This window comes from Mus caroli, unplaced genomic scaffold, assembly GCF_978045245.1.
Source record: "Mus caroli unplaced genomic scaffold, Mus_caroli_1 scaffold_4, whole genome shotgun sequence".
In the NCBI taxonomy this organism is placed as follows: domain Eukaryota; kingdom Metazoa; phylum Chordata; class Mammalia; order Rodentia; family Muridae; genus Mus; species Mus caroli.
In genome coordinates, this window is record NW_028227259.1 from 110,571,787 (window position 1) to 110,599,282 (window position 27,496).

Consider the following 27,496-nt stretch of genomic DNA (forward strand, 5'->3'; position numbering starts at 1 on the left):
CATACTCATAGCCAACCATCAGACTGACCTCAAGGACTCAATGGAAGATCTAGGGGAAGGACTGAAGGAGCTGAAGGGAATTGCAGCCCCATAGGAATAACAATATCAACTAACCAGACCAACCAGAGCTCCCAGGGGCTAAACCACAAACCAAAGGAGGATGGCCTAGTTGGGCATCAATGGGAGGAGAGGCCCTTGGTCCTGTGGAAGCTTGATGTCCCAGCATAGGGGGATGCTAGAGCCATGAGGAAGTAGTGGGTGGGTGGGTAGGTGGGTGGAGAACCCTCATAGAGGCAAAGGGGAGGGAGATGGGATGGGGGGTTTGCAGAGGGGAAACTGGGAAGGGGGACAACATTTCAAATGTAAATAAAGAAAATAACCAAAAAAATAAATAAAATAAAGACTCGCTTAAGATCTCACTCAAGACCCTACTCTACATGTGGAGCTATTGGCAGTAGATGGCTGCTGAGGGAACCATAGCCACTCTCCTTTGGGAACATGCCCACCGTTCATTTGACCCTGACTCTTTGGATAGCCTTAGATCCACCCATATATGGGTGTCAATAGTTGGACTCTGTGAGTTGTTAATAATCAAAATAAGGTAAAAATAAAAAAAAGGGCGTGTGACTACAGGAGAGGGGGAGGGTCAGACGGAGCGCTGGGAAGAGGTAGTAGTGAATGGATATGATCAATATACACTGTACAAATGTATGAAACTTATAAATAATGTAAAATATTTTAAAGAGACAGAGACCAGAGCATTGGAGTTTTAGAGCCAGCAAGATTGACAGGAGAGTCAGAGAAGAGGGGATCAAAACAATAGATGAACTCAGTGAGACAGAAAATAAATTATAGAAAATCAATAAAACCAAAAGCTTTTTCTTTGAAAATAATCAAGAAAATTGACGAACATCTAGTCACTATCTATAAGAAACTTACAATGAAAGTTTTTAATTATCCTGATCCTAATTATCCTGATCTCAGTGGATCCATAAGCCAAGAGGAACACGTACTGGAAAGAGGTACAACTTCTATTCACAGAAAATCCCAGATAATCCAAAAGTAATAAGATAAACAACTGGCTGCCAAGGCAGAATCAGCAGAGTCATGAGAAACAAACCTGCAAAAATCAAAATATTTTAATATTTAATAAAATTCTTAATTTTGTATTTGAGCATCAGTTAAGATAGGAAGTTCTTAAAATATTATTTTAATGGCATCAAGAGTTTAAAACACACAAGAAAAATACAACAAAATCCCCAGTTTTCTGTTGGCAGTTGTTGAGAAATTGTTAAATATTTAGATCGTCTATGTGAATTGAAAGAGTCAATATTTTTCAGATCAATTCTCCCCAAACTTAACCACATATTCAACACAATCTAAGACGTGTTTGTATTGAAAGTTTTAAAGGAATTGAAAAGAAATTATAGTGGCAAAAGTTTTGTGAAAACGGCAAACAAAATGTAACCAAGAGCCTGGGTTAAGAGTTCACCAAGGCCCACCTGTGGGAGCAGGCAGAGCTCACCACCGCCCACTTATGGGGGCAGACAGAGCGCACCACCGCCCACTCGTGGGAGCAGGCTGAGGGAGCAGGCATTAAAGCCTGGCATTCCTGGTAATTTTGAACAAGGACCCTGAGATAATTTGATGCTTCTCAACAGACTGTAATGAAAAACATGGGTTTTTATCTACAAAATATGTATTTCCATCTTTACTTCAGAGAATACACAAGTACTAACATGAACTGGGTTATAGACTTCAACATAAACATTAAAACTAAAATTTACTAATGATGTCTGTATTGTACCCCTTTCCCCAAGGCTCTGGGAGCATCACAAAAGAGATAAAAATATATTGTAAGAGCCAGAAGTCAGAGAGGACCACAGCAAAACAATGTCTTCTGTATATGACAGGATGGCTGCCCTCACAAATCCACAGCCCACACAAGATCAAGGCAGTCAGAATTCTAACACTGAGTCAGAAGGGTTCATCTGCCTATCTGACTCCCAAGCTCTCTCTCTCTCTCTCTGCCTGTGTGTGTGTGTTTCTATCTCTGTCTCTTTCTGTATCTGTGTCTCTGTTTCTGTGTTTCTGTCTCTTTCTCTGTCTTTCTGTGTGTCTTTCTGTCTCTTTCTGTCTCTCTGTCTCTGTCACTCTGCATCTCTGTCTTTCTCTCTGTGTCTTTCTTTGTGTGTTTCTGTGTCTGTGTCACTTTCTCTGTGTCTCTGACTGTCTCAGTGTTTCTGTATCTGTCTGTCTCTGTCTCTGTCTCTCTTACACACACACACACACACACACACACACACACCATGACAAAGGAAAATGAAACAAAGAGACCACTAAAAATAACACAGTTTGCAGTTTGTGTTGGCAGCTATTCCTGGGTGTGCTGCCTGCCCCTGGCCTGTGGCTGTATACCCAGTTGACTCTCTGTTGGAGACAACTGATTTTCCCTTGGCCAGGAGGGATCCATTGCAAATAATTTCTTGGTTAGGGGTGGGGCCCTCTCAGTGCTGACATCCCATCTGGCTTGACCCTGTTCGTGTCCTAAATGTGCTGCCAGTCTCTGAGTTCATAGGTGCATCGGTCCTGTTGTGTCTAGAAGATGCTGTTCCCTTGGAGTCACCCAGTCCCTCTGCCTTCCCTCTTGTTATGGACATTTTAATCCCAACCTGGGGTTTCTACCTTACCTTCATCGTTCAAGTCCCAGATAAAAGACACATACAACCTTTGTAGTTACAATAAGCTTTAATCAGCACTAGAGTGGGGCAGATATCTATCCTCTATGCTATGAGAATCTACTTTCCTAGAGTTATTTCTGGGCTGCTCTTAACTCCAATTGGTCAACCCCCAGGGCCATGTTTTCTTGACTCCTGTCCCATGGCAGCTTCTTCTTCCTCCTCCCCTTCCTCTCCTTTATGTGGTTCTCCTCTAACCCCAAGCCCAGGAATCCTAAACCCCACCCACCTATGTCTCTTCTGTCCAATGATTGGCTGTTGGCATCTTTATTTACTTGGGTGCAGGGGTCACATAGTGTCACTTGGGTCTATGTACTGACTCCAGGTCTGGGGGGGGGGGGCTACACTTAGCATTACAATAGACAGTGAGACCAAACCTCAACATCTTTTCTTGAGCTTTGAGGGGAAGTGTTAGATAAAGATACCCATTTAGGACTAGGTGCTCCAAGACCTCTCAGTCTCGCACACTGTCTGGTTCTGGGATATGTCTATGTCGATCCCCATCTACTGCAAGAGGAAGCTTCTCTGACCAGGATTGAGAGACCCACTGATACACCAGTATTAATATCTCCATAGATAAATGTTTACAGCTCCCTTATTTCTAAATAACTTCATGTGATGTATCTCCCAGTTAATGGTACAGAGTCCCAGAATCATAGAAAATACATATTTTTACATAATAACTATTCTCTTTAAAGGGACTCTAGAATGACTTCAGTGTTTCATTTCCATTACAAGGCAGCGTCCTCCTGAAGGCCTGCCTCCTTGACCAAGGGAGAAGTGGAAAGGGCAGATACACTGTGGCTGACCCTACAACCATACACAGCATAAGTAAATCTCAGACTGTGGTAACTGATGGTTCCAACACGAAGTGAGATTGCTTGTTTATAGCATGATAATCTTCTCCTGCTACCAGGCCATGATGATCTCACCAGTGATTTTTCCAGAAGTTTTGGATGGTTTCAATTTTTATGTTTATGCCTATATCCTACTTCATGTCAATATCTGGTGTACTATATTCGGTGGGTATATAATATGGGATAGTCCATGGTTTGCACATGGGCATCTGGTTTTCCATCACAGGCAGTAATGTGGAAAAGAAGCAGGTGCGTCTCTGTGAGTTCCCGGCCAGTGATCTGATCTACATAGTGAGTTCAAAGCTAACCAGAGTTGTGCAGTGAAATACTGTCTCAACAAGCAAATCAAACAAACCAGAGCAAAACAAAAGACCCTGGTTGAAGATTTGTGAGTTCACACCAAGTTTATAGCCACCACCCTGGCTGAAGATTTGTGAGTTCACACTGGATGTTTATATCCATCACCCTGATGGAAGGTTTGTGAGTTCACACCATGTTTATAGCCACCACCCTGGCTGAAGATTTGTGAGTTCACACTGGATGTTTATAGCCATCACCCTGATGGGAGGTTTGTGAGTTCACACCATGTTTATATCTCTATGAACTTTTAGGAAAGACAAATGCAGTTCATACTGACAGAGAGTCTATCAATTATCTAGAGCTGATCATGTGGAGGTCTTGGTAGAGAGCACAGGGACATGTTGTAAGGTAATTAAAATGAGTATTTTACATTTGTTTATTTGTTTGTTTATGTGTGTGGAGCTCAGAGAACAACATGCAGAAACCCAGTCTCTCCCACCATGTAGATACCAGGGATCAACCTCAGGTTTTTAGGATCTTTACCCACAGAGCCATCTCACAGGCCCTGAAAACCTATGTCTCGATTGTGGTAGTGACGACCTAGGTGTGTACGTCAGGCAGAATCTTTTCACCTAAATGAGTTAAGGTGGTTTCTGTGACTCCTTCTGGACAGCAGCTGAGAGATTCCTAAAGATAGAGTACAAAGGTGCTTGGCAGTTCAGGAGGAGCTGCTTTCTGAGGGAAAAGAACATTTACAGAGTCACTGAAGGCTGAGAATGCTTGGTGAAGGGCCTGAGAGCATTGCTAATTAGTGTCACACAGCTCCAGAATCACGAAGTCACATGCTGCTACCTAATGCCTACTCTCTTTAAAGTGTATCTAGAAAGACATCTATTTCTAGTATTTTGTGGGGGGGGAGCCAACATTATCAAAACATCACCCTTTTTGAACACGAGAAGAAAAAAGAAAGTTTCCAGAATCTTTCTTTTTTAAAAAAACAAAAACAAATTTAGGTTTAAACAAACCAAACCAAACCAACCAACCAAACAAACAAACCAAGCTGTTCTTAGCTAGTCACTATCCACTACCACCAAGGCCACAACTAGATGCAGAAAATACTTAAGGAAACATAGTCCCTGACAGTAACCATTCCTGTTATCCTAGATGACAGGCACAGACACAAGACATGACATCCCGTGTATACAGACATGGTGCCACTTGAACATCTGCAATCTGGAGACACTAACCAAGCATTTCAGGAAAAAAAATCACACCCCAGGGCTGCTGGGACTTCCAGGAAACCTGCCTGCTGGAGGTTCGGCATACAATGTATCTTCAGCATCTAGAACTGACACAAATATAGAGGACGGGCCAGAAACGACAGGAAGTGCTCAGCCCTGGGGGAGGAGGGTCAGGACACAAATTAAAAACCTTTGGTTGCTTTCTCCAACTGGTAGCAGAAAGTAAATGATTAATTCCAAACACTGACAAGAGGAGTTGAAGGTGTGTGCTGAACTTTGCAATTTCAGGAAAAAGATGATATTTTGTGGAAGAAACTTGGAAATGTGCAAGAAAGACCAGGATCTTTAGTACCAAGGAACTCAGTACAGATTTTATACTAAAGACAAGATCAGATGGGGAAAAACTTACAGGCTTTCACTATTGAGATGATTAAACAATGCAATAATATTTCCAGTGTTGTTTAAACAGCAAAAAATTAAGAGACCACCAGAAATCCAATAGTATGTGCATGCTAGAAATGTGGTATAGGGTGTACTGTGCATGTACACAGAGTGTGTGTATGTGCACAGAACATTTGTGTACACAGTGTGTGCACAGAATGTACATGTATGTGGGATGGGTGTACAGAGGGTGTGCTGTGCATGTGCACAGACAGTGCATATACACAGAGTGTGTGTATACACAGACTGTGCATGTACACAGAATGTGCATATATGTGGGATGGGTGTACACACGGTGTGCTGTGCACAGAATATGCATATGTGCAGGTTGTATGTGTGTACAGAGTATGCTGTGTGTATACACAGAGTGTTTTGTGCATGCACACAGAGTGTGCATGTGCACAGAATGAACATGTAAACAGTGTGCATTTTGTAGGGTGTGTGTGTACACAGAGTGTGCTGTTCATATACACAGAATGAGGTGTGTGTGATCACTCCTATAGACATACGTTCATGCTAAAAGTGAAAGTGGACTACAGAATTAAACCACACAGCACTCACAAGTGTGTTCAACACTTGTGCTCGTGAGCACAGGCCAGGAGAAGAAAATGATGAGTTAGTGAACTTTTGTAATATTTTACCATTTACATAATAAAGTAAATAAATATTAGCTTTTCTGCTTAAAATAGGTTTAAAACAGAGGTGAACAAAGTACTAAAAGCTGCAGAAAAAACACATTCTCATTAAGAGGAAACTGGTCAAAAGGAGACAATCAAAAGACCACAGAGTCCGAGCTGGGGTTCAGTTGGTGAAGGGCCAGTCTTGTGAGCACAAGACCTGAGTTTGGATTCTTTGGTCTTCTGTGTGTTTGTGATCCTAGCACGGGGGAGGGGCAGAGATAGATTTACCCCTGTGGCTTCCTGGCCCAGCCCATTTAGAGAATTGGAGAACACCAGGCTTAGCAACACAGTCCATCTGAAAAAGTAATGTAGAGAATGACCCAGGAAGACACCCAAAAATCAACCTAGCCACCATGTCTATCGCGCGCGCGCGCGCGCGCGCACACACACACACACACACACACACACACACACACACCGTCATCATCATCGTCAAAGCTGGTTAGTGTTTTGGCTTCATTTAATAAGACTTACAGTACACAGTGTCATGTTTTAATACACACAGGCATAGTTATAGTGATTGCCACAGCAAGCACTCCATCCTATTTATCAACTTATCTACAGTTACTGAGGTTTGTGGTAAAAAAAAAAACACCTAAAATCTCCCCCTTTCCCCAGGCTCGAATGTTACTGTCTATAGTTGTGACACTATAATTAGATCTCTAGACTTACATAGCCAGAGCCTTGAACCTTGGCCTCAATCACACCCTTTGTGCACACACTCCCTGACACTGGTGATGTGCCTGTTGTCTGGGTAGTGTTTCTTTCTTAGATCCTACATGTAAATGCCATCAAGAAATATTTTTCTGTGTCTGACTTACTACAGTCAAATTCATCCCAGTTGCTGAAAATGGCTTGATCTCCCTTGATAAAGCTAACTGATAGTCTAACGCATATCAAAACGTTTTACCCATCAGCAGACATTTCCATTGCTTCCATATCCTTGCTTTTATGAAAGCTGCCTTGACTGTGGGCATCAATGCCGCAGACGGTGCTGATTTGCTTCCCTTGAGTGTGAGATTGTGTGGTCATAGGGTGACTCTTTATTAACTTCTTTAGGAGCCCCCGAGTCATTCTACAGGGTAGCTGTACCAATCTATACTTATCAATGGTGCATGCAAGCCCCCCTTTCCCACACTCTGATCAATACTTGCTACCTCTTGCCCTCTTAATAACAGAATTTGAACAACTGTGAAGTGGCCTCTCATTTAACTAACTTGTATTTCCTGGATGATCAATAAGCCCTTTTTCATATGTCTACATATGAAAAATGTAGACATTCCTTGTTTATGTCTTCTTTAGAGAAATGTCTACTTAGGATATTTCTCTTATGTGAAACATAAAAATCAAACCGAAACTGCCTGAAGACTTAAATGTAAGATTGTAAGCCTTAGAGCTTCTAGAGAAACATGGAGAGGAGAAACATTTTAGCATTGTTCGTGGGGAGGGTTTCTGGATATTTTACCAAATGTACACATGACAGAAGCAAAATTAAACAAGTGTGGTGTCCTAGTCAGGGTTGCTGCTGCTGTGGTGAAACACCGTGACTGAAACCAACATGAAGAGGAAAGGATTTCCTTCACTCACCACTCCCTGGAACAGCTCACCATCCAAATCAGTGAGGGCAGGAACTCAAGCAGGACAGGAACCTGGAGGCAGGCGCTGATGCAGAGACCGTGGAGTGTGCTGCTTACTGGCTTGCTCCCTATGGCTTGCTCAGCCTGCGTTTTTACAGAATTCAGGACCACAGCCAAGGGATGATACCACCCACAATGGGCTGGGCCCTCCCCATCAATCAATAACTGAGAAAATGCCCTACAGGCTTGCCTACAGCCTGATCTTATGGAAGCAAGTTTTCAACTGAGGTTCCCTCCTCTCCGATGACTTTAGCTTGTCAAGTCAAGCTGACATAAAACTAGCCAGCACATGTGGCTATATCACATTGAAAGAAACTTCTGCACAGAAAAGGAAGTGCTCGACGGAGTGAAACAACTATCCATGGATTGGAAGAAAAGATTCACGAACTATGGAACACACAAGGAGAACTCACTCAAAGTAACAGGCGGGGGAGGGGGAGAATTCAAAGAACTCATTCAGTCTGGTGGAGAACGTAAATGGCCAATCATATTTATGAACATCAGATTCAACAGTAGGAAGACGAGTGCTCGTGACTGTTAAAGTCCTGGCGCTTGGGCTGTTACTTTATCACTAAACACAGTGCAGTGTCAGGAACATGGAGTACCCTGCTTGTACATGCAAGAAGAATAACAGTGAGCTCCCAGCTCACTGTTCTAGTATGTTCTAAGTATGACTGTGAGAAGTATAGGATGCAGCACAAATGGGCATTGTTTGTGAAGTAAGCCTCGGCTACCATCATTGTTTAGCCCTCCTTCTTTGAACCAGGTTTTCTACCATGCTGCCTTCCTGAGGACCTTGAACTTGAAATACAGCCAGTTAAGTATTCTGAAACTTTAACGTGTCTGGGGACAAAGACCCAATCACGTAAGTTCAAGTCTACAGACATTAGACTGTCTATAAGTAGTCAGTTAGATGAAGATAAAAATATCAGAATAAATGGTCTCAGTATTGTTGGAGGAAGAATATGAGCAAATATAACCTTGGGAGGCATGAGGGACCAGTGTTTAAAAACCCAACTTCCTTCTGCAGTGGAGACCCCTCAGGCAATGAAAGGGAGGAAGACCCTGGCACTGCCCCCTGTGGAAGAAAAGGGTCCTTCTAAGACCTCTCCTAGAACAGCCAGTGCAGCTGGGCAGATGGCACACTGCACTGTGCAAGCAACGGAGCCTGTGAAGAGAAACCGAGGGTCATGGCCACCTGTGCACTCTCAGCAGACTGAAGATTTACTGGAAATGGAAGGGGCCTGTCAGCCCAGAGACTCCAGCAGCAATCCCACATAGCTTTCTTCCTAAAACTTTTCACTGTGCCTTGCTACCTAATGGTAGGGTGTGGGAAGCCACATATGCCATTATGTGCAGTTTTTTGCCGAGTCACTGCCTGGCCCGAGGCATGCAAATGAGGTACTGAAAGCATAACCAATCGGGTGTAGACACGCCTCTCCTAGGCCTATATAAGCAGCACCAGTTCTGGGGCTCAGGGTCTTTTCGCCTCTGCAATCAAGCTCTCCCAATAAATGTGTGCAGAAGGATCCTGTTGTGGCGTCTTTCTTGCTGGTGAGTCGGGCGCTCACAGTAGGGTTCCATAAACTGACCTCCAGTCTCAAGACTGGCAAGTTCACAGCACAGCCCCTGATCTAGTTCCAAAAGTATTGTCTTGGTGTTGGTCTCGGCAAGTGTTGGGCGTTTCTCTCCCCTGACGCAACATAAATGATTTCTGATTTTTGTTGCTGATATTGTTGGGTGTTCTGAATTCATTTATTTAGCAAACATTGACATCACACTCTGTTTGTACTAAGCACTATTCTTAGCACTACACAAATGTTCCTGGTTCCATCCAACTCACTGCTGCTTCTGACAGTGACATTCTCACAAAGAGACTGCCACAACTGTCAGTGTCTTTACCGCAAACAGGAGACAGCTTCATCTGCTCCCCTCCAACTGGTGTATGTGTGGTGGTGGTGGTGGTGGTTGGGGGTGGGGGGTGATACACTACAGTGTGCTCTGAGAGCTGGGGAAGGGGCTTTGTCTGTCCTGTTGGGATGTAAATGGCTTCCATCCCATCCCTAGGGAGTCAGGTCATTAGAAATGTTTTCCCTCACTTGAATTGATCCTACTTCAGCACTGAGGGGGATGCTGGCCACCCCACCCCCTGCCCATTCCTCTCCTTCCAATAGGCTTGCCTGGCACATCAAATGACAGATCTTCTCGGTGATATAGATGTCTAGTTTTCAAAAATCTTCAATCAAATTTCACTCCCTCGAGCCCTTTTTCTCCTCATTCTTCCTTATTGGTTAACACCTTTGTAATAATCCGGTGTCCAGACTGTATCATTTTATCACTTTCCGGCTCCCCTCCCAGGTGGTGTTTACTGTGACTCTAGGGCTTTCGGGGCCTCTGCTTTCCGCTGGGCAACTGCTTCCAATCATTTGTCTCCAGGCTCCTCACTCCGTCCTGCCTTCAACCTGACTTATTTTCTCTCTTAAATTTCCACGCATCCCAGATTCCAGTCACCTTGTCCACTTGGAATGCACACGTGCGCTTGTGGCTTTACCATGACCTGAGTCTTAATTCTCTGTAATCAGTGGGAGGCGTGAAGAAATGTTCACAGGAGTATTGCATTAATAATGATGGATGAGATTTCACTTACTGAGCGCGTCCCATGGCCCAGGCACCAGGCTCAGCGTGTTCATACATGTTTATAAGATCACACATGATCTTACAGTAAATCACGAACTGTAGCTGCTCTTTCTATCTGGTTTTTACATAGAAAGAAAGCTAAAGTTTAAACATGTTAAACTTAACAAGCTAGTGTGATAGAATTCAACCTCTGAGGACTCCACGGTCACCCTCAGCTACGTGAGCCTTGACCTCAATGAGATTGGTCTGTGAGAGATAAATAAACACATAACTAAATAAAATTAAATTGAATAAAATTAAATTAAATAAAGATGCTAAATAGGCAGACTAGAATTCACACCCAAATTTTGAGATTAACTATTACACTACATGGTGTTTAAAGTAAGCTTCGCCTTTCAATGGCACTGCAGAGACTGAAGCAGGGAGCCCTGTTTTATAAACTATGCTATAAACAAAATAAAAAACTGAAGGAGATTTCAGAAGTTTTCTAGTTCTAGTCTCGTTTGCAAGATGAGGGCCCTGAAGCAGGTAAAGAATGATTTGCTGAGTATAGCTCGATTCTGACGCCATACTGAAGGGTGACTTCCTGGAAGATACTCTTCCCTGAGACTCAGTGGCTCTCTCTGAGCCATAAGGCCAGGCACATAGTGCTGCTGCATGGAAGTTGCAAATGAGTCCTGCATTTCACCCTTCCTGTGTTACCAACACTGTCATCTGTCTGTCTTTGAGGAATAGACCATAGCCCGTCTTTCTGCCCACTTGGCCTGAAGAGCAGAGCTGCTGTGTTCTCCCTCTCAATACCAACCCAGCCCCTACCCCGCTCCTCTCTATTCCCTATGACTGCCTCTCTCCACTTCTCTACTTAGTTATCTCAAACCAGTGATTCTCAAAGGGCCAGGACATGCTACGCATCCCTGAGGCCCTAGATAACCCCCCCAGGCCAAAATGGTCTCTTCCCTCCTCCGAAAGATTTCCCATGTCACTCATTTGTCATTTATCGCACGCGGCCCTGTATCATCTGTTCGGTCCCTTTTTGTGTAAGAGCCCAGCTTGCCTTGAGGGCAGAGATCATATCTTATTCATCATTGCATCCAGCACAATGCCTAGCCTAAGGCCCACAACAAAATAGGTGTTCTATAAATGTTGATTGATTTATTGTACGTGGAAATGAAAATGACTTCCTTGCTTCTACGGAGACCCAAACAAAGAAAGTAACTTTTCTTAGAGCCATGAGACCGACTTGGAATACACATTTTCGAGGACTCAAAAGGAAAGTAATTGGAAGTGTTTGTACTTACACGAACATGAGTGTGTCTGTTGGCAGTTGAAATGGGCCAACAGGGGTTAATCTGATATTAAGCAGACAAGGACAAATGAAAAGTTTCTCCACAGACTTGAGCAGTTAAAGATACTTTTTAAAAGCAGTTCTATATATGTAGGTATGTTTTAAAAATTAGACAGATTGATCATCATCAGATTATAAAAAGTAGAAAAACCTGAGGGTCACTACCCTGAGGCTTGCTAGAGGTCATACTCTTTCTCATTCGACTTTGAAAATTCCATAAAAATGTGCAGACCCATCTTCCTGACCCTCCTCGTGGAAACATCTTAGATTGTGAAGAGGCAAAGCCTTAGTTTGTCTTGTAGATGGGCTTACAGAAACTCAAGAGAGACCTATAGTCATGAAGAAGATTATTTTGTTTTTTTTATCTTCCCTTGATACTACTGTAAGATGGACCTTTACATCTTGCTATATAGGCCGTTGATGTGTTTATGCTACAGAGGGGGTGACTAATGCCTTACACGTGTGAGGTTGGCCTCTCTACCTTGTACTTCCAGAAGGGCAGGAAGGGAAGAAACAAACACTGGTTGAGAATTTTCTAGGTGCCAGTCACCATGTTAAATGCTTGCCCCATGTTAATATCTTCAGCAACTTGTCCAGGTTCCGACTTCCAACAGATAGAGATAGTCAATGTGAACTGTGTTTGCCCTGCTTTTGGAATCTCATGGATGATGTCTAAGGGACCTTTTCTTTTCATGAACATGAACACCTCAGGCTGCCTTCAGGATCTGGTACTTTTGATCATATCCATATTGGAAAACCCAAGTCATGCCAGTGTTTGCTAGGATTTCCAAGTGATTTGTCACCCAACGTTCACATACTGGAGGCTTGATCCTTAGAATTGTAACATGGGAAGATGGTGCAATGCTTGGGAGGGAGGGGCAAATGCAAGGTGGCTGTCGTGAAAGCATTATCGTCAGAAGAAACGAATGCTGGTCTCTTGCACTAAGTTACTTCTCATATAAAGTTTCTATAAGCAATACTACCCCGAGTGCCTGGCCCTTTCTGCACATGCCTGGAGTGCTTTCAGTTTTTATGACAAGTTGAGCCACAGCCAAGCCAAGAGTCAGTGAATGTTTTTTTGGACCCTGTAGTCACAAGAATCATGAACAAGGTAGACCTCTTTTCTTTACAAGTATTAACTAGCCTTGAGCATTTTGCTATAGCAAGAGTAAACATAACAATACACTTATATTCACTTTTAAGGCTTCTTATCCCTGGAATAATTACAATTCCTGTCTATACAACTTCCAGCATTCTCACAATCTCACAGGATCAGACTTCCCTTTCATCACAAAACTTGGGTCTCTGGTTAGCTTCCAGAATGCCTAAGTATCAAGTTTATATACAATAATGATGTATGTGTCTGTCTTAATTAGGGTTTTACAGCTGTGAGCAGACACCATGACCAAGGGAACTCTTATAAGGACAACATTTAATTGGGCCTGGCTTACAGGTTCAGAGGTTCAGTCCATTATCATCATGATGGGAGCATGGCAGCATCCAGGCAAGCATGGTGCAGGAGGAGCTGAGAGTTCTACACCTTGTTCTGAAGGCAAACAGGAGAAGCCTGACTTCTAGGCAGGTAGGCAAGGGTATCCAAGCCCAGGTCCATAGTGACACACCTATTCCAACAAGGCTGTACCTCTTAATAGTGCCACTCCCTGGACCAACCATATTCAAACCACCATAGTCACCTTCTTGCTTTCTTTGTCCTTTGGGCTTTAAAGATGTGCCTTTTCTCTTATTCAAAAATAAATAAATAAATAAATCAAAAAGAAAAAAGAAACAAGAAAAGAAATTGTCATCCTTGGGAGTGTCACTTGTGGCTTTTATCTCACTGACCCTTCCTATTAATCTCAGGAATCTGGCATTCCTCATTTTATCATACCATGGGTCTTAATTTTTAATTCCAAAACAAGTTTAAAACTCTTACATCTTGAGAAAAGTATAGCCATTGAGATCTTCATACTTGACACTAATGTCTCTTTCCTCTTCCCAGCTAAACTCATAAAACAAAAACCCATGGTCTAGCACTGTAGCTTGAGTTCACACTCACCCACAGTCTAGCAATGTAGTTTGAGTTCACACTCACTTACAGTCTAGCACTGTAGCTTGAGTTCACACTCACCTGTGGTCTAGCACTGTAGCTTGAGTTCACACTCACCCACAGTCTAGCACTGTAGCCTGAGTTCACATCCAGCACACTACTGTTTCATTTTCTCCACTTCAGTCCAGATCTGCTTCCCCTGGTGACTAACCCACTGCTCAAATGGGAAAATGAAGTGGAAACTTCTGGTTTCTTTGGAAAGTCTGTAGTCTCAGATAGTATTTTGCTAAAGCAGACTGGTGGAGGAATGTTTCCCTGAAGCAGACACAGGTGAAAGGATGTTCTGCTGTAACAAGCACATGGAAGGATATGATAAAGGTCTCTTTGTTAAGGACATGCATGTACTGGTCCGCCTTACAATGCATAGCTGAGCTCCATTTGTCAGGACTCCATAGAGAGAAACATGCCAAACTTCCCGTGAGGTTCCTTCGGCTTCTTTTTACTTCCATGGACTCAGGCCAATTGGCAGTGATATCAGATGATAGAGAGACATCTGGGGTTCTTTTGCTAAGACAAAATCACGTGCTGAGGCAAGACTGCTGGAGGACAGGTGATGTTTGGAGGGAGTATAAATAGGAGTCAGAGGACAGTGACAGAGGCGTGACTTGGCTTACTGGCAGGAAAGTTTATGTAAATGTGTCTTGTTCACTGATTCTCTAGTCCTGGGTAATTCTGCAGCCTTCCGGAAGCTGATACTGTCTTGTCTATTCAGCTGTTGTGTTCTTTCTTTCTTTCTTTCTTTCTTTCTTTCCTTCTTCCTCTTCCCCAGTAATTTTCTACCCTCTGCTCCAGATAATGTAAGAGACTTATAAGGTTTTGATATTGTCAGGTCTACCAGTGCTGACTACATGGATGGATGCCAAGGACACCTCTGCTGCCATGGTCACTCTGACACCCACACTTGTTCATTAGCTGTCTCAGCTAGAGTCCTAGCTCAGCCTACACAGTGGACAAAGCAAGTACCTACTGTGTTCTCAAATTCCTCTCTCATCCTTCTCCTCCCAGAAGACCAACCACGGGGAGCTGTCAGCTTTGCTTCCTAACCATCTATACTCTGTCCATCCTTCCTTAGTCTTGGGGCCCATTATCTATTAGAGTGACATCACAACTTCATCTAAACTTGATGTTCTCTACCAGGACAATTGTGTCTCTCACCCCATGAGGCATTTAGAAACAGAGAAGGTATGCTTAACTGTCACCTCAGGTGTTAGAGGGGAGGAGAACTCATGTGCTCACACACCTTAGTAAAGGACAATCACAGTTCATAGACCAGATCCCCCAGGCTCTCACCCAAAGGGATTATCCACCCTAGGTGTTAACTGAGCCATGACCAAGTCATGGACCTATTTATCAGGAGTTCTCAGTTCTGAGATGCTAGACTCAGTCAGAGGCAGTAGTTCCCTGTCCTTTGAAGAGCAGGGGAGTCTGCCAACAACTCAGCAGGGACCATAAACTACCATGTTAAGAACTGGCCCTGCATGTTCAGATGAGACTGATGACACATGCACCTCTGTAGCGTGCTCTGTAACACCACCAATACCCGGTAGTATGACTCGTGACACCAACAACACACGCTTCTGTGGTGTGCTCTGTGACACTGATGACACACACCTCTGTAGTGTGTCTGTGATACCCACAACACACACTCTGTAGTGTGCCCTCTGTCATTGTTCATTACAGTTTGCTGGTCTCCTTTGATCCATGTCGCTGTTTTTAAATATGGTCATGGTGTTTCCCTGCAAGTTTTACATAGTTCAGTGTTTTCTATAAGCTAACAAACAAGACTCACTCATTTGGAAAAGAATTAACATAATTTCAGTAGCACATATGATAAAAGAATAATAGCACATGAAGTAAATGTTGGGTACCTGATAGAAATACTTCAGATATTGTCATATTATATTTATATGTTGTGTGAAATACTGACAATATCTTATGTATTGTATTTTTATTTCTTTATTGAAAGTGGGAAACAAGTGTTATTAATTTTTGTTTGAGTGCATGTGTTCCTGTGGGAGGTATGAATATGTATGTGAACATATGTATGCATGCATATACGTGTGTGTGTGTGTGTGTGTGTGTGTGTGTGTGTGTGTGTGTAAACCAGAGGCCAAGATCAGCTCTCTTCCTTCCTCCTCTATCTCTACCTTTTGAGACTGGATCCATCTCTGAACCTGGAGTTTATAAATTTGTCTAGACTAAATGGCCAGCAAGCATCAGGCACCCGCCTGTCTCTACCTACTAAGGATGAGATAAAAAGTGTGCACATCTTTGCTGGGCTTTTTTATGTGGGTTTTGGGGATCAAGTCTCAGGTTTTCATATTTGCATGACAAGCACTTTGCCTACTGAACCATCTCCACAGCTCAAAGGTTATTATTTTGAAAAACATCAACTAATCAAGAGTGAACTATTTTCCTGAAGTAGAATGTGTATGTGGGTCTCTAGGATTCAAGGATGTGTGTTAAATCTTTAATTGTCTCTAATTAAAGATGGTTTGAAATTTAACTTTCCCAATTATCCCAATATTTTCAAAATCCTATTGATCATGCTCTTGAGACTTAGTCTCCATTATAAGGTTTTTTTTTTTTCTTCTAGAAATATTTCAAAGAGTATTTTCAGTTTGGGAGAGCTCATTATGAGAAACCTGGACTATTAGTTTCATGCAGTAAACTCAACTCAATTGATGGGTGTTTGAACAAGGGAAGGTTTTTGTCTCACTGCGCAGAATATTGCCTCCTTACAGTAGACTCAAGAACATTTTGATTTGTAGTTACAGAACATTTTCAGGACACAATTATTTTACATATATAATGTGTGTATTTACCTACATGCTCCTTCCTGTGCTCAGGGCTTGAAGTAGTAAATACAGTGATGTATTTGCTATGATCCTGAATCATTTAAAAAGGAAAACAACCTACCCAGGACCCTGGAGTCAAAGCCAGTTGTCAGTGCCACCCTGTCCTGTACTCTCCTGACTTTATACTTCAATGGTCGATATTGTTGTGTTCTTCCCAAGGACTTCCTGGCAAGTGGAGGGGCTGCAGCCATCTTCAAGGCTGTAGTAGCCCCTACCCGACAGGTCAAGCTGCTGCTGCAGGTGTACCATGCCAGTAAGCAAATCTCACCAGATAACTAATATCCGGGAATTATAGACAGGTTCATAGATAATGAGCAGAGAGCCCTGTCCTAGTGTGGTAACCTGGCCAATGTCACCAGATACTTCTCCACCCATGCTGTCAACTTTACCTTCAGAGATAAATACAAGCAGATCTTCCTAGGTGATATGGAGCAGAGGACCCAGTTTGGACACTGCTTTTCAGGGAACCTGGTATCAGATGCCACTGCTGGGGCCATATCCTTGTTGTGTTCTGTGCACTCTCTTAATTTTGCCCATACCTGTCCAACAGGTGACATGGGCAAAGCTGGACCTGGAGGGGAATTCAGAGGTCTGTTGACTGCCTGGCTCAGATCTACAAATCTGATGGATCAATACCTATACCAAGACTTCCATGTGTCTGTGCAGAGAATCATCATCCTCAGAGCTGCCTGCTTTGGTATCTGTGACACTGCAAAAGGGAACGCTTCCAGATTCCAAAATATATCTTTATCAGCTGGATGATGGTAGTCTGTCACAGATGTTGCTGGCTTGACAAAGTTTGCCGTCACATGACATGCATAAGGCATTCTTGACCGCTGGAGGAAGACTGTTCATGGTGAGGGAAGCCAAGGTTTCTTCAAGATGCATGGTCTAGCGATCTCATTGGTGAGGGTGAGGCTTCATCCCTGTCTTGTATGATGGAATCAAGAAGTTCACATATTTCCTAAGTGATCCAGAACCCTGTGATCAGGCATGTTGTATTACATTAGCATATTTTGAACATTATGAACAGATTCTCTGGGTTTGTTTGTCTTATCAATGACAACTGCTCACTGTTTGAAAAGTGGGAAGAAATACTACTACTACTGCTAATAATAATAATAATAATAATACGTATGTCTGGTCAGTTTTCTACTAAACCCATTTCCATGATGACAACCATGATGGTACTCAATTATATTTTTAGTTCAGTCATGACTGATAAAAATGATCAAAGAAATAAAACTTCCTTTAAAGAGAAAAGAAAAATTAAAAAAAAAAAAAAACTAGAGAAGCCATACATTTTTGGAATCTTTGACATTCAATGAGACTCTGTCATAGGCCAGATAATATAACACTTATTGATGGCTATATTTTATCCAGCTACTTCCCAAACTGTTACAAAAGGAAACAGACCTCCACGGCATGGCTCTGTAAAGGGGAAGTGCCTCACAGGTAAAAATGAGCTGACAGTTAACAATTTATGAGCACTTGAAAGAACGGCATTCCAGGTTAGACAGAGGTGGCAGGACCAGCGTGTGGAACTATGTCGACTCTGGAATGCTAAGTTCCACACGCCTGGAATGCGGTGAAGGAATGTGTGTTAAGGAAGAAAAAAATTTAAGGCCAGTGAAGACGTACAAATTGGATTATGAGATGCCAAGTTTATTGACTTAAAAGTGCTTCAAAATCCCCACTGAATTCAGAGAAAGGAGAGGTTGTGAGGAGGAGTACTGCTCATTTATTCATCAAAGTTTCTACTCCGTGGCTTTTTTCTTCTTCCTTTTAAAATAAATAGAGAGCCTGGGTTTAAATTTTTCATATATTTAATGATACTATTTCTCTTCCCCAACTCCTCCCAGGTCCTCCTCCTCCTCCCAGGTCCTCCTCCTCTTCCCTGCCCACCCAACTTCATAATCTTTCTGGGTCTTAAAAAAACAACAACAACAAAATAACAAAAGCTCATTAAAAAGAACACCACCACCAAAAAGAAAAAAACCCAAAAACCAAACCAAACCAAACCAAAACAAACCAAACCAAACCAAACCAAAACAAAACAAAACATGGAGTCTGTTTTGTGTTAGCCAACTATTCCTGAGCCTTGGAGTAAGGTTAACAAATCCAATGTCATGCCATTGAAAAGACAGATCTCTCTCCCACCAGCTGTCTTGGTTAGGGAGGGGACTTGGTGCCACATCCTCTGTGGTCTTCCACAAGGTCAGCGCTGTATTTCAGGCTGGTGGTGGTCAGCTCCTTGTCTGACTTCATGGAGGCTGACAAAACAGAATTCCACAGGCAGCAAACAGTGCCTCCTCAAAACCAAATAGGTGCAGTCTCCTGACTCCTCTGGAGGCTGGACCTGGAAGGTGAAGGTTCCAGCAGAGAGGTTTCTCCAGAGGCCTTTGTAGGTAGGCATCATTCTTCTCCCTGGGTCCTCATGCGGCCATTCTTCTATCTGCAAGCATCTCTGGCTTTCTGTCTCTCTTTACAAGAATATCAGGACCTTATCTTTACCTCCTCATCGAACCTCAATTAAGTGCTTTTAAGGCCTGTCTCCAAATACAGTCATATTTGGGGCTTAAGGTATCAACATGTGAGTTTAGAAGGTGGTATAGTAGTTTGAATGAGAAATGCCCGTCCCCTCCTCCATGATCTTGGGTGTTTTAACACTTGGTCACCAGTAGGTGGCACTGTTTGGGGAGGCTTAGACGTTGCAGCCTTGCTAGAGATCCATCAGTGGGCACGAGCTCTCTCTGCTTCCTGCTCCTATTGCTGTGCTCCGTGCTAACATGCCTCCCTGCTGTGATGGACTTCTGTCCCTCCGGAACCATGATCCGAATAAAATCCTCCTTCTGTAGGTTGCCTTGGTCATGGCGATTTACCACAGCGACAGAGGAGTACCTAATACAGTGGAGTTAGGGTAGGGGAGCACGTGTAATAGCACCTCCAGTGGAGGAAGTCTGGTCAGGTTCTGAGAGCCATGATAAATGCAGCTGGGGCCAGGCCATCTCTGCTTTTCACACCTGCTCACCTGCCATCGACTGGATTTGCATGCTAATTCAACAGCTCCCAGACTTTTCTCCACTGATCCAATGTCACTAGCTTAACCCTAGGGGCTGATACCAAGCACAAGTCTCTTCTTCAGCAGTGAAGACACAAAATTTGAAATGCCAGCATTGGTGATGGGTAGACACTTTAACACAGAAATGTAAAACTTTTGCCTTAAACTGAAACTGAATAACAACAACAACAAAAAGAATCTCCACGTTGCTTACTTAAAACATCCATGTCCCACATTACAGCGTGTACAATGGATTTGCCGTATGTATGTATGCATGTATGTATGCATGTATGTATGCACTAACATACTGTGTAATTTTCATGGTTTATAGGCATCATCAAAGCAATCCACAGACAGCTGCAGAACCTCCTAGGTTGCATAATCGCCCACTTGTTAGCGTTCAGAAGTAGAAAGCATCCTTCCACAATAATTAACACGATATGCCCATGCATATTCGCACATAAAGATTAAATTTTTAACACTCAAGTGTGCTTCATGCTGAAGCAGGTCCTACTGTGCTAACGCCGTGCTAACCTATGGCATCTCGCTCATTACTACCTAATTAAACTACTAATAGCCACATCAAATGAGCTTGTGTCCATAATTATTTTAAATATTAGCTGGGAAAGCTATTAAAAGTATGTAATCATATTGATCTTTGAAATTGATTCGGGAGCCCAAACTCTTGAAATTTATACAGAGGAATATATCTGCCCTTTAGATCTCGTGGGTGGGACCATGTTACCTATTTTATAGAATTTCTCCACTTGTCTACCTATTTCAAATTGGAAGTGCACACCCATGGATAATTGGGGGCAAAGTTTAAATAACTGGTAATTGTTCTATAAAATGCATTTATCAATTTATACTAATAACCCTGCCCAGGTAGGAACAGAAAGTTTTGTAAACAGAACTCGCAATTTTAAAAAGAGAACTCTTCGTGAATATTCAAAGTGTTCAGGGAAGAGGAGTTGCCTCTGGGGGACACGGTGGAGTCACTGAAGCACAAACGTTGTTGGGTGTGTGATGGCATACAGTTTGTGCTTACATTTCTTTTGAGATCTTTTCCTTAGTTTGCAGCCCCACCCTTGGAGCACTTGCATCCAAATATCAGCTTGCTCCTTGCTTGTTTTCCCAAAACATTTTGCAGTTGGGACAGATGGTCAGTTTTCTGTTTTCTCAGCATGCAATTAAAAAGAGAGTCAGGGTTGGCAAAGAATGGAAGTGGGGATGGAAAGGCTTGCAGGAGCGAGCCGGCTGCTGCTAGTGCTCCACTTACCACTAGATGTCCTGGAGACTAAACAAGAGGAAATCTGGGGCAGAGATTTGCATTCTCAGCCTGGCAATGATTCTGATCTTAATAGTGTAGCTCTAGGTTTCCAAAATGTCTGTTCTACTGGTTTGTGCCATGCTTCCTACAAACATAAGCAGTTAAATGTAGTGGTGCAGAGTGTAAGGAAACCCAGCGTGCATGTTGTCAGGCTTGTATATGGTTACAAAAGGACAGTTGAAACATTTATCCCAGAATCATGCACAGTGAGGAAGGGATACACAGTAAAGATACAAACACACATGTGCACACACACACACACAATCATACACATATAGACAAACACACAAATGCATACACATACAGACAAACACATATGCATACACACAAACATACACACATAAACACATACACAAACACACAGATATACAAACACACACACAAGCACAAACGCACACACATAAAGACTCATACAAACACACAATCACACATACACACAAACATATACACACACACATGCACATAATATACACACATATACACACACAATCGAGCGCCTGTGAGCACACACACACAATTAGTTCCCTTCTTGCAGAGAAGAATCTCCTAATGAAGCTTTGTTTTTCTCATTGAGCAAGCTCAACAGGCTGTCTTGTTCCGGATTACTTTCTTAGCAAGAAGAGTAATGTGTGGCTCTAACAAAACAATTACAGCCTTGTTCCTAGGAGTTGTTCACACCATGTTATCTTCCTTGACTGCTAACCAAATTGGAGTTGAAACTTTACTGTCCTGTCAGTTTGTGTGATTATTATGATGATGTAAAGCGGTGTGGTGCCCTTCTGAAATCCCATCTCCTAACAAGGCATAAAAGTACCTGCACACACCAAGAGTGTGTGCCAAGGGATGATGTGAGAGGGTGTCTTTCACTCCAATTGTTCCAGAATGGCCGTCAGATGCAGGAGGTCTGGCACAGCCTCCACTTGTATCCCCAGAGTAGTCAGCAAAGGAAGTGCAGGAACAAGCTCTCCCTGTTGTTGCGTGGTAAGAATCCTTCAGACAAGAGAGCAAACACATTGTGAGCACAATTCCTGGCACATTGTGAGTCCTAAGCATCCGTGTTGGCAGGATGGGAACTGTGAAATAAGTGCCAGGCTAGGGACCTCCCTCACCAAGGACTCCAGTTTCACTTTTCTTGGGATATGACTGGATAGGATAAAAAAAAAAATTGTAGTGGAAAAATAAAAACAAATGGAAAAGGTTAAATGTAAAAATATGGCCTCCAGTGTCTTACAAAACGGTGGCTTTGAAATGCCTTTGGGCCCGGACCTCATTTGCTGTCCATTGCTTTGATCAACTCTATGAGCAGAAGCTACTTGTGTGGGAAGCCACATGTGCCGTTGCAGAGTGGCGCAGGCTTCTGCTGGCCACCACGCATAAGTTTGAGCAAACAACCAATGCTTACTTATGCAGTAAAGTTTTTCGCCAAAACACTGCCTGGCCCGGGCATGATAATGAGGCTCTGCAAAGTACTAAGAGAATAACCAATCAGATGTGAGAGATGCAAATGAGGTATGATAATGAGGTACTGAGAGAATAACCAATCAGATGTGAGACATGCAAATGAGGTATGTTAATGAGGTACTGTGAGATACTGAGAGAGAGTAGCCAATCAGATGAGGAACATGCAAATGAGGCATAGTGCATAACCAATCCGGGTGTGAGACACGCCTCTCCTAGGCCTATATAAGCAGTACCAGTTCTGGGCTTGGGGTCTCTTCGCCTCTACAATCAAGCTCTCCCAATAAACTCGTGCAGAAGGATCCTGTTGCAGTCGTTCTTGCTGGTCGAGTCGGACGCATGCAAGATACTTGGAGAGAAAAGGGTTTATTTGGCTTGCACTTCCATGTCGTGGTTCATTATTGAGGGAAGTCAGGGCCAGAACCTATGGCAGGAACGGGTGCAGAGGCCATGGAGGAACACTGCTTACTGGCTTGCTCTCTATGCTTTGTGATGTTTGCTCTCTTCTAGAACCCAGGACCATGTATGTAGGGATGGCACTGCCCACAGTGAGGTGGGCCTTCCCACAGCAACCATCAGCCAAGGTGTTCCACAGACAAACCTATAGGCCAGCCTGATAGGCAATTCCTCAACTGAGGCTCTCTCTTTCCAGATGACTCCAGTTGTGTCAAGTTCACATACAAACGGGCACACGTGTGCACATGCAAACATATGTGCACACACACAGGCACATACATGCACACATATGTACAGCACAGCACAGGCTCCCTCTCCTGCATACGTGTCTGCCCTGGTAGGAGAGAGTAGGTTTACTTTGTCAAACACACTGAGACATAATATCAAGCTGAGTGAAATTCCAGGTAAGAACCCCCAGCCTCCCACCCCCCACAGCCCCAGGAAGCAAGAGGTCTGCTTGGTATTAACTGAGTAGAGCTCTCCTAAGACAACTGTTCTCTCTTCCCTTTGGCTTGCACTAGCTACAGCACCATAACTTGCAGTCACAGGCAGTGACAAGAAAAGGAGGTGTGACAAGCCCCAAATGTTCTCAGATTCACAGACAAGTACCCCAGGAACACAAGGGTGATCCTCTCTAACTATAACCCAAGAAGAGACAGAGTAGGCCCTTCCCTGGGGGCCAGGAGCTGAGATGTCCTGCTTGTAAATGACTTCTGGACAGTGAGCATTCTCGATTATAGTCAAAGAGAGGTTGGGAGGGAAAGGAGGTTAAGACATGGATGCATTCAGTTATTCACATGTGGGGCCAATAGTTGGGATTATATGTAGAGGGCAGGTCTGGTGTAAAGTCCTGTTCCCCAATTGGCTCTTGATTTGTCAGTAAAGAAAGCCATGAGCCAATTGCTGAGAGGGAGGGACAAGCAGGACTTCCAGGTCCCACGAGTCAGGTAGGGAGATATGAGGAAGGAGAACAGAGTTCTCCATGCTTTGAGAGAAGAGAACCAGACAAGTATGTGAGATCTCTGTTTTGTTTGTTTGTTCGAGACAGGGTTTCTCTGTGTAGCCCTGGCTGTCCTGGAACTCACTCTGTAGACCAGGCTGGCCTCGAACTCAGAAATCCACCTGCCTCTGCCTCCCAAGTGCTGGGATTAAAGGTGGGAGCCACCACGCCCGGCTCCCATGTGAGATCTCAAAAGGGAGTGGCCACACAGGCCGCTTCTACAAGTGGGAGTCAGGGGAGTTTAGCAACTGAAGAATAGGGCAGGTAGAAGAGATGCAGATAAGAAATTGGTAAGGGCACATTTTTCCTGGGGGGAGATGGTAGCACCCAGCAACTGTGCCAAGAAGGCATGTTGTAATTGAGCAACTATGTGTCTGTGTCTTTTATCTGTGGATTCAAGGGAAGCTGGGAGGGAGCTGGTAGCATGGCTACTTCCTGGAGCAAAGGCGGGTAGAGCATAAAACTATATGCTACAGCTCTATCTCAGTCAATCATTGTATGAAAGCTGAGCCTGTCCTTTCTTCCAGTGTTGCAGAAACCTGTAGTCAGAGAAGTTGAATTATCAACGTGTAAACGTGATAGACAAGATGGGATGTCAACCACGGGGTGAAGAAGGTTAGAACACTGTTTGCTTTTATCATTGTCACAAGGATATGTGCATACAAATATACAATGTGACCTGCTGAGTCCTATGTGCGTTTTCAGGATTGACAAGTTGGTATCAAAAAACAAATTAGAAAGACTTGCAGTGTTCATCTCTAGGGAAGACCCTCCCTTCTTCCCTCCCTCCCTTCCCTCAGCTGTCATTAGTTTCCTACAGTTCTCCATCTAGCAGTGGGGCCTGTGAGACTTCCCCTATTCAGGTTGGTGCCACTGTTCATGTGGAACAGCTGGTTATGTTTATTTGGTTATAAGTCCAGTTCTGAGTCACTGCAGTTCGCCCACGCTTCTCTGTCTATGGCCCGTGAGCATTTCCACCGTGTGTACTGAAATACCACTGACGCTCTAGGACTGTTTGGTTGCCAGGCCCTGCACAGGGCTCTTTAAGATTTCCTCTCCTTTATGCTTCCTAAGTGTGTGTCTATGTGTGAGTGTCTACGCACTTGTGAGTTCAGGTAGCCTCAGCAGCCAGCAGAGGGCATTGAATCCCTTGGAGCTGAAGCTACGGGCATTTATAAATCATCTGGATGTGGATGCTGAGATTAAACTCTGGTCCTCCTGACTGAAGCAGGTGCCCATAACTGCTTAGCCGTCTATCCAGCCCCAGTTTTTATGTTTTTCATATGTTATCTGAACAATGACAATTCTTAGCTGTTTCCTCAAGACCAGTTCTGGCCCACCATACAGTGTTAGTGAAATGTTTTGCCTCACAAATGTAAGACAACATCCTTCAGAACAGGTGCCTTGTCGTGAAGATTCAAATGGCTTCTGCTAAGAAAAGTCTGGTTCAGTATTTGTCAAGTTGATTGCATTTGTTTTAATAATTTCACAGATGGTGTAGCAAGACCAGCATGACTCCTGCCCACACAGTTGGGTCCACTCTGTCACATCCTTTCTTGGGCGATATTGTGACTGAAGCATTTAGTTTAAATCAATCTGTATATGCACTGGATTACATCTGAAACATGTTAGCCCATGTTAGCAGTTCTGTTGTAGGGAAGGGCAGTATCTGCAGGTTAAGTGTTGCTACAACCAGATATAGTGCCCTGGAATGTGTGTGGGAAGCCGTAGGAAGTGAGACCGGTGGGAAGGGACGCAGGTCGCTGGGTGTGCTGCCTTTTGGATCTCTAAGCTAGCTATCGTGAGATTTGTTATACGAGCTTGACCCTAGAGGTTTTGTTTTTTGGTTTTTTTTTTGGGGGGGTGGGTTTTGTTTGTTTGTTTTGTTGTTGTTTTGTTTTTTGTTTTTGTTTTTCCTTTTTGCTCCTTGACTTTCTGTGTGACCTCTTCCACTTTCTATCCTTCACTGCTGTGATGTTATCTGCAATGAAGACTCCAGTATCAATCTGATGTTCCATGGTTAATTAAACATCTTCATTCAAAAAGCACCCAGCATCCAGTATTTTGTTACAGTAACAGAAAACAAATTAATGCCAATGCAGTAGTTCATTACTACTGTAAGTTTCAAAGATTCATTGTCAGATCACAGATAGTACAAACAAGTTCTGGTGTCTAAGGAAAATAATCTTACTTAAAATGAAATTGCTTAAGATCCTGAAGCCAAATAAAATCAAGAAATATTTATTCTGCCAAAATCGTCCTAAAGCTTGATTGAAGTTTTTAAAAACAGGCTGTTAGTTCTTAGATCAGGAAGTGAGTGAGGGGGGCGTTGCTTTGTGATTTCTTTTATTTAATATGCTAATATGAGGGGAACAATGACATTTCCGATTGAGTTATTTGGTCAAATAAAATTACAGTGATGCCAATTCTCTCGTTCTGTAGCAGGCGAGCCCAGTCCTGACTGACCTGGAGCAATTCTGCTGTCACCACAGCACTTATTTTTCTTCTATAGAACTCCCAGCATTCTATAGCCTTCGTTTTTGGTTCTCTCTGGACTTAATCTGTAAAATCCTAGAGGCCAGGGAGCTTACTGTTTTCCTCATGGCTTCTCCTGGGTGCATTCTATAGGACATGCACAGTTAGTATCCACTAAGTGTCCTGTGGAGATATGAATGAATGGATGAATGAATGAGTGAATGAGTGACTTATGAATGAGTGAGTTGTGAATGAATGAATGAACAAATATGTGAACTAATGAACTTAAACTTCAAAGCTGAAACTCCCACTTAGAATCACTGTGGCCTCGGTATCAGTTAAAAAGTGAAAGGCGAGCCCATTGATCGGGTAGTGAGTCATCTCTCATAATAAATCAATTTGTTTTATTGAATTGTGACCATGAGTTTATGTCTGTCAAATCTTTCAAGAGTGTCTAAGAGTCTGATTACCTAATGGCTGTGTATTTACTTCTGTGAACATAATGGAAAGGCCTTTTAGAATTTTAATATAAGTAAGATAGTCGTAGAGTTGTAATAGAATTTTATACTTATAACGAAATTGGTTCCTTCAAAATTCCACCATCATTTGATGTCCAACTGCTCATAATAGGGCTTAAAGTGGATAACAGCCAATAAACATGGGTAATTATGAAGTCTGCAAATTGATACCACAAAGTCATCAGATGGATTTGAGGAGGGCGAAATAATGTACTAGCAAGCAGGGTCTCTTATTATACACAACCATGCAATGAAACTATAGAAATATATGAAACATAAGAACTATAGCCTAGCCTTTCTTCCTTGCCCCACACAAAGAGCACACGTTAGCTTGGGACGTAAGGAAGCCTGGTGAGC

The 27,496-nt window shown here is 43.1% G+C and overlaps 1 long non-coding RNA gene and 1 pseudogene across 1 annotated transcript in view; one reads left to right on the forward strand and one right to left on the reverse strand.

Moving 5' to 3' along the window:
- The first annotated feature begins 11,041 nt into the window (after nucleotides 1–11,041).
- LOC110294911 (ADP/ATP translocase 2 pseudogene) lies at nucleotides 11,042–17,603 on the forward strand (annotated as a pseudogene).
- Nucleotides 17,604–18,514: 911 nt separating this feature from the next.
- The window catches only part of LOC110294817 (uncharacterized), a 48,397-nt gene continuing 39,415 nt past the window's right edge, over nucleotides 18,515–27,496 (reverse strand). The window contains exons 3-4 of the long non-coding RNA XR_002377981.3: nucleotides 22,057–22,222; nucleotides 18,515–18,623 (exon numbers count right to left, since the gene is read on the reverse strand). This is a non-coding gene — a long non-coding RNA (uncharacterized LOC110294817). The remainder of the gene's footprint in view (nucleotides 18,624–22,056; nucleotides 22,223–27,496) is intronic.